A 15,731-nucleotide genomic window follows, 5' to 3' on the forward strand; every position below is an offset into this window, starting at 1 on the left:
TCTAGGAATGATTTAAAGCAGTGGTCCCCAACATCTTTGGCACCAGGGAATGGTTTCCTGGGAAACGATTTTTCCACAGATGGGGTAAGGGCTGCGGGGGTGGTTTTGGTATGAAACTGTCCCACTTCAGATCATCAGGCATTAGACTCTCATAAGGAGCATGCAACTAGATCCCTTACATGCACAGTTCACAGTAGAGTTTGCACTCCTACGAGAATCTAATGCTGCTGCTGATCTGACAGGAGGTGGAGCTCAGGTGGTCATGCAAGCAATAGGGAGGGGCTTTAAATACAGATTTATTACATGTATTATAAATACAGATTTATTACATTTATTATAAATACAAATATATTTACAGAGCACACTACTCATCTCTTGCTGTGCAGCCTGATTCCTAAAAGGCCACAGACCAATAGTGGTCAACAGCCCCAGGAGCTGGGGGCTCCTGATTTAAAGGATGTGCATAGGTTATATGCAAATACTAAACCATTTTATGTCAGGGACTTGAACATCCATGGATTTTGGTATCTATGGGGGTGCTTGTACAAAACCCCAGTGGCTACTGAGGGATGACTGTGCTATGATTATATAAGAGGTTTTCATTATAGGAAGCGAGTTAAAGGGTACACAGGGACTCTTATCTACTATTTTGTAACTATTAATATTTTTAAATCTATAATTACTTCTAAAAAAGAAAAAAGCCGGGCGCGGTGGCTCATGCCTGTAATCGCAGCACTTTGGGAGGCTGAGGCGGGTGGATCACAAGGTCAGGAAATCGAGACCATCCTGGCTAACATGGTAAAACCGCGTCTCTACTAAAAACACAAAAAATTAGCCGGGCGTGGTTGTGGGCGCCTGTAGTCCCAGCTACTCAGGAGGCTGAGGCAGGAGAATGGCGTGAACCCGGGAGGCAGAGCTTGCAGTGGGCCAAGATCGCACCACTGCACTCCAGCCTGGGCGACAGAGCGAGACTCCATCTCAAAAAAAAAAAAAAAAAAAGAAAAAGAAAAAACCCTGATGGATAACTTATCTGCTAGGTTGGTTAATTGTAAAGGGGAACATCACATTAATAAATTGGTTAATTGTCACTGGAGTATCAATGGTATATGACATCCTGGGTAGCCTGGAGATGAAATCCTAATAACCACATCCCATAGGCCTTTACAGCATGTAGTGCGGTAAGCCTCGTCAAAGGTAGTGACAATGCAGGACTGAGTTCCTAAGGTTTGGATGCCAGCAAGTTCTTTCTCAGATTAAGTAGTTTTGATGTATAAGCTTGTATTTGTCCTTCAAAACATTCTTATCTTGAGAAGTCTGCTGTACCAGTTCTCATCACAACTTGGAAAACATGTGCTTGGTGTGGGTAAGAGAAGTTTTCCTTTCATGTTTATTGGAGTTGCTCTGCACAAAAACTATTAATTGTGTAGGTTTTTGGCATTTAGAAAGGAGCAGGAGATTGCCCACTTCACTGGTTGATATTTCTTCCTTTTGCCTCACTCTAACTTCCTTCAGAGACTTGACATACACTTTTGTAGTAATGGTAATGCATTAGTGAAAATAATTTGGAAATCATTGACAGCCATTTGTCCTAACTACATTGTTTTTGGATCTATTCAAAAGATAACATAAAACTGCCCAAATCTTTCCACATAGTCTTTTGAAGGTTTTACTCTTAGAAACCTATCTTAATAAAGTATCTATACTTGTCTGTGTAACAACATGAAGAGTATTGTCCACCTGGACATGGGTCCCCAGAGTGCTCATGCAGCAGACCCTCTCAGAACTCCATCCATTTCTCCCACTGCCTTTGGAATACCCTTTGACATAATGCTGATTTCTGATCCAGCAAACAGCCCCAGTGAGTTTCCTGAAACACTGAATTATTGCCAGGTGTCTTGAGCAAATAATTCTGCAAGGCAGGGTTATCCCGTTCTAAAAGAGGTTACCTACACAATGACTTAAGCTGTTTGACAGTCAGAGAGGACTTTGAGGAAACAAATCTGGAATGCTGGTGATATATTAATAGTCTGGATATTTCTCCCCACCCAAATCTCAGGTTGAATTGTAATCCCCAGTGCTGGCGGGAGGTGTTTGGATCCTGGGTGACTTGGTGAGGTCTTCATGATAATGAGTTCTCAGAAGACCTGGTTATTTAATAGTGGCACCTCCCCACAACTATATCTTTCTTGATCCTGCTTTCAGCCTGTGAGATGCACCTTTCACCATGATTGTAAGCTTCCTGAGGCCTCTCTAGAAGCCAAGCAGATGCAAGCACCATGCCTCCTGTAAAGCTTGCAGAACCATAAGCCAATTAAACCTCTCTTCTTTATAAATTACCCAGTCTCAGGTATTGCTTTATAGCAATGCAGGAATGGCCTAACACAACACAACACAAATTGGAAGAGGTGGTTTACAAAGCATGAGGGGAAACAAAGTTGTATTTCCCATAGTTACTCCAGGCTGAGGTGGTTGGAGCTTTCTTTCTCTAGATGGCAGGCCTACTAGGGCTGGAAGGCAAATAAAAAATTCAATACATAGACATATATATATAGAAACATACTGGAAGGTAAAAATTAACTGCCATGCCATCATCTACTTTGCTTCTGTGAAAAATAGGCCTGGGACAATAGCATCATAACAAGATACCTCTGAGAGAAAGAAAATGGTCCCCAACTGGTTTGGTTTATTTTGATATTTTCCCTGAGGTTAAAGCCATGTATGTGCTTTCTAAAATCAGTGGAAGAGGGGGTTTTGGAAAAATGGTAGCTTAAAACCCAAGCACTGGCTGGGCGCGGTGGCTCACGTCTGTAATCCCAGCACTTTGAGAGGCCAAGGCAGGTGGATCACGAGGTCAGGAGATCGAGACCATCCTGGCTAACACGGTGAAACCCCATCTGATCTACTAAAAATACAAAAAATTAGCCGGGCATGGTGGCGGGCGCCTGTAGTCCCAGCTACTCGGGAGGCTGAGGCAGGAGAATGGCATGAACCCGGGAGGCAGAGCTTGCAGTGAGCCGAGATCATGCTACTGCACTCCAGCCTGGGTGACAGAGTGAAACTCTGTCTCAAAAACAAAACAAAACAAAACGCCAAGCACTGACTCCAATCTACCTGCCTTTCCAGAGACAAATGGCTCCTGGGCCTTACAGATAGTTGGATGTCGGGTTCCAGGAAGGCTTTGGATTCTGTGAGCATCCAGGACAGAGAAAAAGCACCAGATACCAGCGTCAGAGCTCTTGACTGAAAAGCTGAAAGCTTGGCCCCATAGATCTCGTGGCCTCTGCCAGAGTAACCAGCTTTCACAAGGGCCTTTCATCTCCCTGGCTCCCATGAGTACAAGGAGAAAATGAATGGCTGAGCTTGATCTTCACTGTGTTTGAGCCTGAAAAGACTAGTAGGGACTGAGAACTGAAAATCTTCCTTCAACTGCCTCATCTCCATTCCATTAGCCTGCCTGCTTTTATACCATATTCCCACTGTGTTGGTGGGACGGGGAGAGAAAAAAATGCCTTCACTTCAACATGACTGCTGACACCTAGGGAAATCAAACAACTCACTCTGGACTTCAGTGAAATTATATTTAACAAAAACACATAAAGAAGCCCAGAAGCTGCTAAAAGATTAACAGTCAGGATTAATGGAATTCATGCAAACTGATACAGAATTACTAGAGGCAATGGATACCAATTTGATTTAGAAGTAAAAGCACTAAGAATCAGTCACCATCAAAATCTATTATAATCTTAACTCATTTTATGATATTTTTGCTTTAACTGAAACCTTGCCCTGCTTTGAAGTAATTGTTTCCTTTACAGCCTTTCTCAAGTGATGGCTGCATTCTTTTCCACTCCTCACACTAACTGCTGGTGTATTTCTTGTTTTTCATTGCCATTTACAGAACATTATCTGTCCTAGACCAGATTTTCTTCTGCTTCTTCAGAAGTCCCCAGTCTTGAATCATAGCATTATACTATACCATCCCAGACCCTTATTATTGCTAGTATCTACCAGCCCCTGTTATCAATGTTCTCCACACCCTTATTCTCTAAACATTTTATCTCTGTGAGAACTGCTATTTTCTTCAAGTTTTTCTGTTACAAAATTTGGTTACTTTAGGATCCACAAAGATGACCCTTGAACATGCACTTCCTAGACTCCTCTCCTCTAATGATTGTGTCTTCCACCTTATCTCAGCCACTCATATTCAAGGTATTTATTCATTACCAATAGCAACAAACTGTTCCCTACTTTCAACTTTAAGCATTCCACTTCTTTTTATAATTTGCCCTAAGTCCATCATTTTTTGACCTCTTCAGACAATAATCCATTAATCCTACTGCTTTTTCATTATCCCTCGACATCCTCATAGCCTCAATTTCTTCCTTATTCAACTTAAATTCCATAGCCAATATTGATTATCTCTCACCTTGAATCTCACTTCTCTCTGACTTTATAGTATTCCTCTGGCAATTCACTATTTAAAATTTATGCCCAAACTCAAATGCCTTTAAATATTATAAATATAAAATTATTATTCTTAAGTGAGCCCTAAATGCTGACCAGCCTTCAAATTATTTTTCTATCCAGCCAATCCTTCATTCTCCTGGATGACTATTTCATAACGCCATCCAACATGCACACACTCAGCTGAGAACACCTTGCTAGGTATTTCAGTAAGATACTAGAAGCAATCAGAAAAGAACTTTCACATATTCCCACCACCATGTTTACTGACTACCCACACCTGAGGTTGTGTACTCTGACTTCTCCTCAACTTTGGGAGAACTGCCTAAGATTCTAGCAAAGGTCCTCTCTTTTACTTGTGCACTCATCCCATCTTGCCTAGTTACTTGGATCCATCACTTCCCCCTTCTTCCTCTCCTCTATCTCTTATTTTGCCTTTGTTGGAATTATCCAGTTGGTATACAAACAATTACTGTTAATTCTACCTTAAAATAAAACAATCAATGAAAACAAAACCTCTAAATGCGATTTTATTCTCCAGTTAGAGCTGATTTCTATGGTTACATTTTATAGAAAAAATATCTTGGGTATAGTTGCCATCTCCAATAATTTTCTAATTTCTTTATGAACTCACTGTATTAAAACTGCTGTTTTCAAGGTCATGTAATCATCAAATAGCTCAATCTTACAATAGATACTACTTTTTACTTCTTGCTGTAGACTGAATATTTGTATTCCCCTGACATTTACATATTGAAACTTAATCCTCAATATTATGGCATTTAGAGATGGGGCCTTTGAGAGTTGAATAGGTCATAAGGATGAAGCTCTCACTAATAATATTAGTTCCCTTATAAAAGAGTTCCCAGCGAGCGCCATTCCCTGCTTTCATCAAGTGAGGACACAACCAAAAGATGGCCACTGGCGAACCAGGAAATAGGCTCTCACCAGACACTGAATCTGTTGATACCTTAATCTTAGTCTTCTCAGCCTCCAAAACTGTGAGAAATAAATTTTTGTTGTTTATAAGACATTTCATGTATGGTGTTTATTGTAGCAGTACCAAGACAGAAATTGGTACCAGTAAGTGGAGGTGTTCCTGTAACAAATACTTAAAACTGTGGAAGGGGCTTTGGAACTGGGTCATGGGTAGAGATTGGGAGAGTTTTGAGGTGCATGCTAGAAGAAGCTTACAATGGATTTTTAAAGGCTATTCCAGTGAAGACTAAGAAAAAAACTAGAACAGTCATAGAGAAAACTTGCATCTTCTTAGAGAGTATCTAGGTACTCATGAACAGAATATTGGTAGAAATACAGACAATAAAATAAAGGCCATTCTGATGAGGCCTCAGTCCAAAATTAGGAACATGCTGTTGGGGACTGGAGGAAAAGCTACCCTTGTTATAAAGTGGCAAAGACCTCAGCTAAACTGTGCTTGTGTTCTAGTATGTTTTGAGGAAGACAGAACTGTGAGTGACAAAATTGTATACTGAGCTGAAACGATTTCTAAGGGAAGTGTTAGTGGAGTGGCTTAATTCTTCCTGACTGCTTATAGTAGAATGCAAGAAGAAAATGCAATTAGTTCCTTTATAAAATGGGCTTAGGCTGGACGCAGTGGCTCACACCTGTAATCCCAACATTTCCGGAGGCCAAGGTGGGTGGATCACCTGAGGTCAGAAGTTTGAGACCAGCCTGGCCAACATGGTGAAACCCTGTCTCTACTAAAAATACAAAATTGGCCGGGCGTGGTGGTGCATGACTGTAATCCCAGCTGCCCTGAAGGCTGAGGCAGGAGAATCGCTTAGAACCTGGGAGGCAGAGTTTGCAGTGAGCCAAGATAGTGCCACTGCACTCCAGCCTGAGCCACAGAGGGAGACTGTCTGGAAAAAAAAAAAAAAAAAAAAAGAGGCTGTGAACCTATGAAATCAAAACAAGTTTAAGTGTTTCCAAAATACCATGGTGAGTCAGAAATAAGACAGACAGTTCCCTTCCAAAAGGGAGAAATGGGAAAGAAGAAATGATGACAGGTTCTGAGCATGTCCAAAATCCAATAGGGAAAATTCCAATAAACCTTTTTGCCTAGCTGCTCTGTCCTCCAGGCCCACTGGGGTGGGAGTCCCGCATTTTGGACCTACTGAGGTGGTGATCCTGCCTCTGCAGCCTTGCTGGGTAGGAGTTGAGCTCAGAAGGCTCTTGGAGGGTTTGTCCTAAGGGCTCTGGGCAGCCCTGCCACCACAGTGGCTCTCTGCCTGGGCCCATAGCTCTCCAAGGTCCTGAAGGTGCTGGTGGCCTCTCTGAAATAGTGATTTCCTTGGAGCCCTTATACTCTGGGCCTGTGGTGGGAGTGGCAGCCCTGATGACCTCTGAATTATGTGAGGGAAGAATCATTCTTCTCTTGTCTTGAAGTACCTTGCTTCTGTGGAGATGGCTGATTAGGTCTGTGGTATGTATTCATACTAATGGTCTTATCCAATGGCTACTTGGCTACACATTTAATGTTCTCTTCCAAACAAACTTTCTCATTTTTGGGAAGATAATTGGCTGAGAATTTTCTAAACCTTAAAGTTATGGTTTCTTTTTGCTTAACAATTTTATCTTCAGATAATTTATGATAAAAACCCACAAAAACTGGATATAGACAGAAAACTGGATATAGACAGAATATGCCTCAAAATAATAAAAGCCATATATGACAGAGGTCCACAGCTAGTATTTTACTGAATGGCGAAAAACTGAAAGCCTCTCCTCTAAGATCTGGAACATGACTAGGATGCCCACTCTCACCACCGTTATACAACATACTGCAAGTCCTAGCTAGAGCAATCAGACAAGAGATGGAAATTAAGAACATCTAAATTGGAAAGAAAGAACTCACATTATGCTTGTTTGTGGATGATATGCTCTTATATATGGAAAAACGTAGACTCACCAAAAACCTATTAGAACTGGTAAACAAATTCAGTAACATTTCGTGGTACAAAATCAGCATACAAAAATCAGTAGCATTTCTATATACCAACAGTGAACAATCTGAGAAAGAAATTTAAAAGAATAATTCCACTTACAACAGCCATAAAAATGTTAAACACCTAGGAATTAACCAAATAAGTCAAAGATATCTACAGTGAAAATGTGTCCGGAATTGGTGGGTTCTTGGTCTCACTGACTTCAAGAATGAAGCCGTGGACCCTCGCGGTGAGTGTTACAGCTCTTAAGGTGGCGTGTCTGGAGTCTGTCCCTTCTGATGTTCAGATGTGTTCGGAGTTTCTTCCTTCTGGTGGGTTCGTGGTCTCGCTGGCTCAGGAGTGAAGCTGCAGACCTTCGCGGTGAGTGTTACAGCTCTTAAGGCAGCGCGTCTGGAGTTGTTCGTTCCTCCCGGTGGGCTCGTGGGCTCAGAAGTGAAGCTGCAGATCTTCACGGTGAGTGTTACAGCTCATAAAAGCAGCGTGGACCCAAAGAGTGAGCAGTAGCAAGATTTATTGCAAAGAGCGAAAGAACAAACCTTCCACAGTGTGGAAGGGGACCCGAGCGGGTTGCCAACGCCGGCTCGGGCAGCCTGCTTTTATTCTCTTATCTGACCCCACCCACATCCTGCTGATTGGTAGAGCCAGTGGCCTGTTTTGTCAGGGCGCTGATTGGTGCGTTTACAATCCCTGAGCTAGATACAAAGGTTCTCCACGACCCCATCAGATTAGTTAGATACAGAGTTTCCACACACAGGTTCTCCAAGGCCCTACCAGAGCAGCTAGATACAGTGTCGATTGGTGCACTCACAAACCTTGAGCTAAACACAGGGTGCTGACTGGTGTGTTTACAAACCTTGAGCTAGATACAGAGTGCCAACTGGTGTATTTACAATCCTTGAGCTAGACATAAAGGTTCTCCACGTCATCAGAGCAGCTAGATAAAGAGTGTTGACTGGTGCACTCACAAACCTTGAGCTAAACACAGGGTGCTGATTGGTGTATTTACAATCCCTGAGCTAGATATAAAGACTCTCCACATCCCCACCAGACTCAGGAGCCCAGCTGGCTTCACCTAGTGGATCCCGCACCGGGGCTGCAGGTGGAGCTGCCTGCCAGTCCTGCGCCGTGCGCTCGCATTCCTCAGCCCTTGGGTGGTCGATGGGACTGGGCGCCGTGGAGCAGGGGGTGGTGCTCGTCGGGGAGGCTCGGGCCGCACAGGAGCCCATGGAGTGGGTGGGAGGCTCAGGCATGGCGGGCTGCAGGTCCCGAGCCCTGCCCCGTGGGAAGGCAGCCAAGGCCCGGCAAGAAATCGAGCGCAGCGCAGGTGGGCCAGCACTGCTGGGGGACTCAGTACACCCTCCGCAGCCACTGGCCCGGGTGCTAAGTCCCCCACTGCCCGGGGCCAGCAGGACTGGCTGGCTGCTCCAAGTGCGGGGCCCACCAAGCCCACGCCCACCCGGAACTCCAGCTGGCCCGCAAGTGCCGCACACAGCCCCGGCTCCCGCTCGTGTCTCTCCCTCCACACCTCCCTGCAAGCTGAGGGAGTGGGCTCCGGCCTTGGCCAGCTCAGAAAGGGGCTCCCACAGTGCAGTGGGGGACTGAAGGGCTCCTCAAATGCCACCAAAGTGGGAGCCCAGGCAGGGGAGGTGCCGAGAGCAAGCGAGGGCTCTGAGGACTACCAGCACGCTGTCACCTCTCAAAAACTATAAAATACTGATGAAATAAATTGAAGAGGACAATAAAAAGTGGAAATATATTCCATGTTAATAGACTGACAGAATCCATATTGTTAAAATATCAGTACTACCCAAAGCAATCTAGAAATTCAGTGCAATTCCTATCTAAAGTACCAATGACATCCTTCACATAAATGGGGAAAAAGTCTTAAAATTTATATGGAACCACAAAAGACTCAAAACAGCCAGTTATTTCAGCAAAAAGAACAACAGTGGGCGAGAGTTAGCGGCCTCCGGCGTGGGATGGCCGCGGAGCCTGGTGGAGCTGGCCTGCGGCTCCCGGGACCGCTCTCCGGGCCACAGACGTGGCCCAGGGGCCCGGCCCACTAGGCAGGCCTCGCCCAGACACGACTGCCCTGCCCAAGAGGTGAAAGCGACTCAAGTCGCTCCTCTGCTCCGGCCGAGTGACCGTGGAGGATTACGCCAACTCGGATCCGGCGGTCGTGAGGTCTGGATGAGTCAAGAAAGCCGTAGCCAATGCTATTCAGCAGGAAGTAAAATCTCTTTGAAGCTTGCTTGGAAGCCTCTCAGGTTCCTGCAGAGGAAGCTCGTTCTGGGGCTGGTGAGCCCTGTGGCATCATCGACAGCAGTGATGAGATGGATGCCCAGGAGGAAAGCATCCATGAGAGAACTGTCTCCAGAAAAACGAAAAGCAAGAGGCACAAAGAAGAACTGGACGGGCTGGAGGAAAAGAGTATCCCATGGATATTTGGCTTTTGATGGCCTCCTATATCCGTTCTGAGGACATTGTGATCTGATCTCTGTACCATATGTATGAGCCATCTGCTGCTGGAATCTCCAAGAATCCAGCCATTCCAGAAAGCACCCCCAGCACATTAAAGAATTCCAAATGCTTACTTTTCTGGTGCAGAAAGATTATTGGGAACAGACGGGAACCAATGCGGGAATTCAACTTCAGGTTCAAAAAACAGTCCGCTAGGTTAAAGAACAAGTGTACAGGAGGATTGCAGCTTCCCATTCAGTACGAAGATGTTCATACCAATGGAGACCAGGACTGCTGCCTACTGCAGGTCACCACCCTCAATTTCATCTTTATTCCGATTGTCATGGGAATGATATTTAGTCTGTTTATTGTCAATGCGAGTACGGACATGCGGCATCATTGAGTGAGACTGGTGTTCCAAGATTCCCCTGTTCATGGTGGTCAGAAACTGCGCAGTGAACAGGGTGTGCAAGTCATGCTGGACCCCGTGCACGGCGTTCAGCTCTTTGACTGGTGGCTTCCTCAGTACCCATTCTCCCTGACAGCATAGTTACTGCTTCCCATCCCTTGGGGCCAGCCCCAAGTCTAAGTCCATTAGTAATCAGATTCCAGTTTGGACAGGGTGGGTGGATTGTGTATCTGGTTAGTAATGTATATGCTCTTCAGGTTCTAGGGCTCCTGTTAGGGGAGGAAGAAATGTTGAATCAAGAGGAAAAAGAACTACTATGATTTATAAACATATTTTAATGTAAAAATTTGCATTTAAAAGGAGTGGCCCTGTTTTCTGTGTTAAAATCCCATTTGGTGCTATTGAGTTTGTTCTTTAATCTTTTATCCCAGTGAAAATTGTTGATCTTGCTCTAGGGAAAAATTAAACTCTTTGAATCTCCAAACAAGAGAGAGAGAAAAAAAAAAAGAACAACAGTGGAGGAATCACATTACCTGACTTCAAAGAGCTATAGTAACCAAAACAGCATGGTACCAGCATAAGAACAGACACAGACCAATGGAACAGAATAGAGAACCCAGAAACAAATGTAAACACCTACAGTGAACTCATTTTTGACAAAAGTGCCAAGATCACACACTGGGGAAAAGACAGTTTCTTCAATAAATGGTGCTAGGAAAAGTGGCTATCTGTATGTAGAAGAATAAAACTAGACCCCTATCTCCTGCCATATACAAAAATCAAATTAAAATCAATTAAAGACTTTAATACATCAAACTATGCAACTCCTACTAGAAAACATTAGGGGAACTATCCAGGACTTTGGTCTGGGCAAATATTTCTTGAGTAATACCCCACAAGTACAGATAACCAAAATAAAATGGAAAAAATGGGATCACATCAAGTTAAAAAGCTTCTGTACAACAAAGGAAACAAATGACAAAGTGAAGAGACAACACATAGAATGGGAGAAAATATTTGCAAACTACATATATGACAAGGGATTAATGACCAGAACATGTAACGAGCTCTAATAACTCTATAGGAAAAAATCTAATAATCTGATTAAAAATGGGCAAAATTTTTATTTGAATAAGCATTTTTCAAAAAAAGACATACAAATCATGAACAGGCATGTGAAAAGGTGCTCAACATTATTGATCATCAGAGAAATGTAAATGAAAACTACAATGAGATATTATCTCACCCCAGTTAAAATGGCTTTTACTCAAAAGACAAGCATTAACAAATGCTGGAGAGGATGTAGAGAAAAAGGAACCCCCATACACTATTGGTGGGAATGTAAATTAAACCACCACTATGGAGAACAGTTTGGAGGTTCCTCAGAAAAATTAATAATAGCACTATCATATGATCCAGCAATTCTACTTTTAGGTATATACCTAAAAGAAAAGAAATCAGTATATCTAAGAGACATATTTGCTCCCACGTTTGTTACAGCACTGTTCATAATAGCTAAGATTTGGAAGCAACCTAAGGGTCCATCAATAGAAAAATGAATAAAGAAAATGTGGTACTTATCACAATGGAGTACTATTCAGCCATAAAAAAGAATGAGATCCTGTTATTTGCAAAAACGTGGATGGAACTGGAGGTCATTATGTTAAATGAAATAAGCCAGGTGATATGGTTTGGCTCTGTATCCCCACCCAAATCTTATGTCAAATTGTAATCCTCATGTGTTGAGAGATGGACCTGGTGGGAGGTGATTGGATCAGGGCAGCAGATTTCCTCCATGCTGTTCTTGTGATAGTGAGTGAGTTCTCATGAAATCTGATAGTTTAAAAGAGTAGGACTTTCCCCCTCATTCTCTTTCTCTCCTGCCGCCATGTAAGACGTTCCTTTCTTCCCCTTCATTTTCCACCATGATTGTAAGTTTCCAGTCACCTGCCCAGCCATGTGGAACTGTGAGTCAATTAAACCTCTTTTCTTTATAAACTACCCAGTCTCAGGTAGTTCTTTACAGTAGTGTGAAAATGGACTAATATCCCAGACACAGTAAGACCAACTTCACATATTCTCACTTATTTGTAAGATCTACAAATCAAAACAGTGAACTAATAGAGACAGAGAGCAGAAAGATGGTTATCAGAGGCTGGCAAGTGTAGTGAGAGGGTGAAGGGTATGTAGGGATGGTTAATGAGTAACAAAACAAATAGAAAGAATGTAGAAGACTGGTCATTTACTTTTACTTGGTTACTGAAGACACTGGTCTATTTTCCAGAACTCCTCTCAAGTGATTTTAGCCAGTTTCAGTTTTTTTTTTAAATACATCTGTGGGTGGTGTGGACTGGGAGCATCCTGGTCTTCCATGTTGCTAATGTCACTCTTCTCAAGTCAATAGTTTTAAATACAATCCATAAACTGATGACTCTCAACTTCTAATCTCCAAGGAAGTCTTATCCCTGAATCTCACAGTTGTATCCAATTACCTTTCTGTCATCTCATTTTAAACTTAACTCATAATCTGCTTCATTGTCTCAAATTTATTCCTGCCACCTTCTTTCCCATCTTACTAAATGGTAACTTCATTGTTTTATTTGCTCAAACAAAAACTTTGGAATCCTCATGAGTTTTCATGCAAAGCCTCAGCAAGTCCATTAGCGTTTATTAGAAATATATCCTTTACCTGACTTTTTTTTTTTTAAATCATGTTCATTGCCACAACTCAGATGCAAAATTATTATCATCTCCAATTTGGATCATCACAGTAGTCTCTTGTCTTTTATTATCTTTCTCCGTTCCTTGCCACTCTCAGAAGAGTCAGAGTAATACTTGTAAAATGTAAATCATATCAAGTTACTTTGGCGTTATTGAGAATCTAGAGCAGTACAGTCCAACCAAACTTTCTGTGCTGATGTACACTGTGACAGTTTGAAATGTGGAAAGTGTGACTGAGGAACAAAATTTTATTGTATTTAAATTTAAATAATTTTATTTTAATGTTACATAGTCATATGTAGCTACTTGCTATCTTATTGAATAGCACCACTACAGATGGACAAATATCAAATCCCAGGGACTGGTAAATATGGAAAATGTTGAAATGGTACACAGAGCTGAACTGGAGCCATCAATGCATACACTTCACTGAACAGACAAACCAGAAGTGTTTTAAACATGCCTCTCTACAAACTTTTATCAGACACTCAATCTTCTAGCACCTTGATCTTGGACTTCCCAGCCTTCATAACTGTGAGAAATAAATTTCTGCTGTTTATAAGTTTTCTGGTTTATGATGTTTTGTTATAACAGTCAGAATGTAATAAAACAAGGGGTAAATTCTGCCCGCATTACTCCACCTTGGCCAGAAGCAGGCATCCTCAGTTTCTTTAAATTGATGCTTTGTAAATTTCTATCTAGTTTTTAAGATGTTTATAGAAAAGAGGATTAGTAAAAATCACTTTAGGCTTCCGCAACTACTTGTATTCTATTCCTGATATTATATTTTCTTTTCTGACTAGCTATCATTATGTGCTATTAATTGTAACTGGCAAATTATTTTTATTAATAACTTTAAGTCTAAAATGTTGGTATATTCCTCTAGAATGACATATTATTTTCTGATAAACTCTTATTGATACCATCATGTTTCTTACCAGTTTAATCTGGGTGACTGATGAGGGCCAGCTTTCTGGTCCACAGGTGCCATCTAGCTGTGTCCACACATGGTGGAAGGGGCAAGGCAGCTCTCTGGGGCCTCTTTTTAAAAAGCATTAGTCCTGAGGGCTCTTTTCTCATAACCTAATCACCTCTCAAAGGCCCCGCCTCCCAATGCCATCACATTCATATGTTAATTATGTTTCACCGTATAAATTTTGTGAGACACAAACGTTCAGACAATAGGATCCTCTCACCTTAAACAAGAAAATAAGCAGACAAAAATATAACATAATGGTGTCAGACACCGGATCTCAGGCACTGTATTAGTTTGCTGGGGCTGCCATAACAAGGTAACACAAACTGGGTGCCTTAAACATCATAAATATATTATCTCACAGGTGCGGATGCTAGAAGTCTGAAATCTAGATCTTGGCAGTGTTGATGTCACATGTGAGGGAAGTATTTGTTCTAAATCTCTCTTCTTGGCTTTTAGATGGTTGTCTTCTTCTCCTATGTCTATTCAAATACCCTGTCTTCTATGTGTGTCTGTACATCCAAATTTTTCTTTTTTATAAGGACATCAGTCATAATGCATTAGAGCCTGCCCTCATTGTATCTTGATTAACTTCGTAAAGATTGATCTCTAAATAAGATTACATTCTGGGGTACTGGGAGTTAGAACAACAAACTTTTTTGAGCAGACAAAATCTATCATGTAACAGGCACTGAATAACTATGATTCCCTGAGAGACAAGAAACAAATGCAATAATCCCTATCATTTTCCTCTTTTACTGCTTGAGTTCCCAAGCCACGGTGCAGGCAGGGGGAACCCAAGTGTAGGACGGCAGACTACCAGATTTGAGGATATGGAATTTAGTCTCAGGAGACTAAGGGGACTATAACTCATGTGGGAGAGTATCAGAAAGGAGACAGCTGCACAGAAAGATAAAGCCAGAGATTCCAGAGGGTTCCCATCAAGTATTCATCTGAGGATATATGTACAAGAAAACTACCTGTATTCGAGGGTTGCCAAGACCACCCTCAGGTTTAATGATTGCTACAAGAACTCACAGAACTCAGAAAAGCTGTTATGCTCATAGTTAAAATTTGTCACAGTGAAAGGATATAGAGTAAAATCAGCCATGGGAAAAAGCACCTAGGAGAGCGTCCAGGAGAAACCAGGTACACATTTGTCTTCCCTCATTGGAGTCGTGTGGACAGCACTTCATTTTACCACCAACGGTGTGTGCAACACACATAAAGTATTGCCAGACAGTGAAGCTCACTGAGCCTTGATGTCTTGTTTTTTTGTTTTTGTTTTTTTTTATCCAAGGCTGGTCATATAAGCTTATCTGGTCTTTGTTTCCAGCTCCTCTAGAGGCCAAGCTGATACCACTTGGCCCAATGCCCCACCATAAGTCACATCATCAGCATAAACTTTCTGGTGCAGTCCTATATCCTCAGGTAATAAACATGTACCAGGCAAAGAAATACAACAGGAAGCTATCTCAAGGATTTAGAGGTTATCTTCCAGGAGCCAGGCAAGGGACAATTCTTTCTTTGGAATGTGCAGTGTGTGTACAGCCCAGCCCTGCTGAATTAATCCTTTATTGCATAGTACTCAACATTAGTAAAAGAACAATACAAAAGGATTAGAAAAAACAGCACCTGGGACACACACAGGGCTGGTAGTAAAGACTGGTACCACAAATAAGACTTGTAAATGTTATAATTCATTGGGGGCATTGATTAGGGTATTAATTAGCCT

At 42.2% G+C, this 15,731-nt stretch overlaps 1 protein-coding gene and 1 pseudogene across 1 annotated transcript in view; one reads left to right on the forward strand and one right to left on the reverse strand.

The window, feature by feature from the left end:
- The window catches only part of FAN1 (FANCD2 and FANCI associated nuclease 1), a 132,978-nt gene that overhangs the window by 55,991 nt on the left and 61,256 nt on the right, over nt 1-15,731 (reverse strand). The gene's annotated exons all lie outside the window — the stretch shown is intronic.
- LOC101127703 (transmembrane protein 183A-like) lies at nt 1,720-10,440 on the forward strand (annotated as a pseudogene).

The sequence above is a fragment of the Gorilla gorilla genome, chromosome 16 (genome assembly GCF_029281585.2).
Source record: "Gorilla gorilla gorilla isolate KB3781 chromosome 16, NHGRI_mGorGor1-v2.1_pri, whole genome shotgun sequence".
NCBI lineage: Eukaryota > Metazoa > Chordata > Mammalia > Primates > Hominidae > Gorilla > Gorilla gorilla.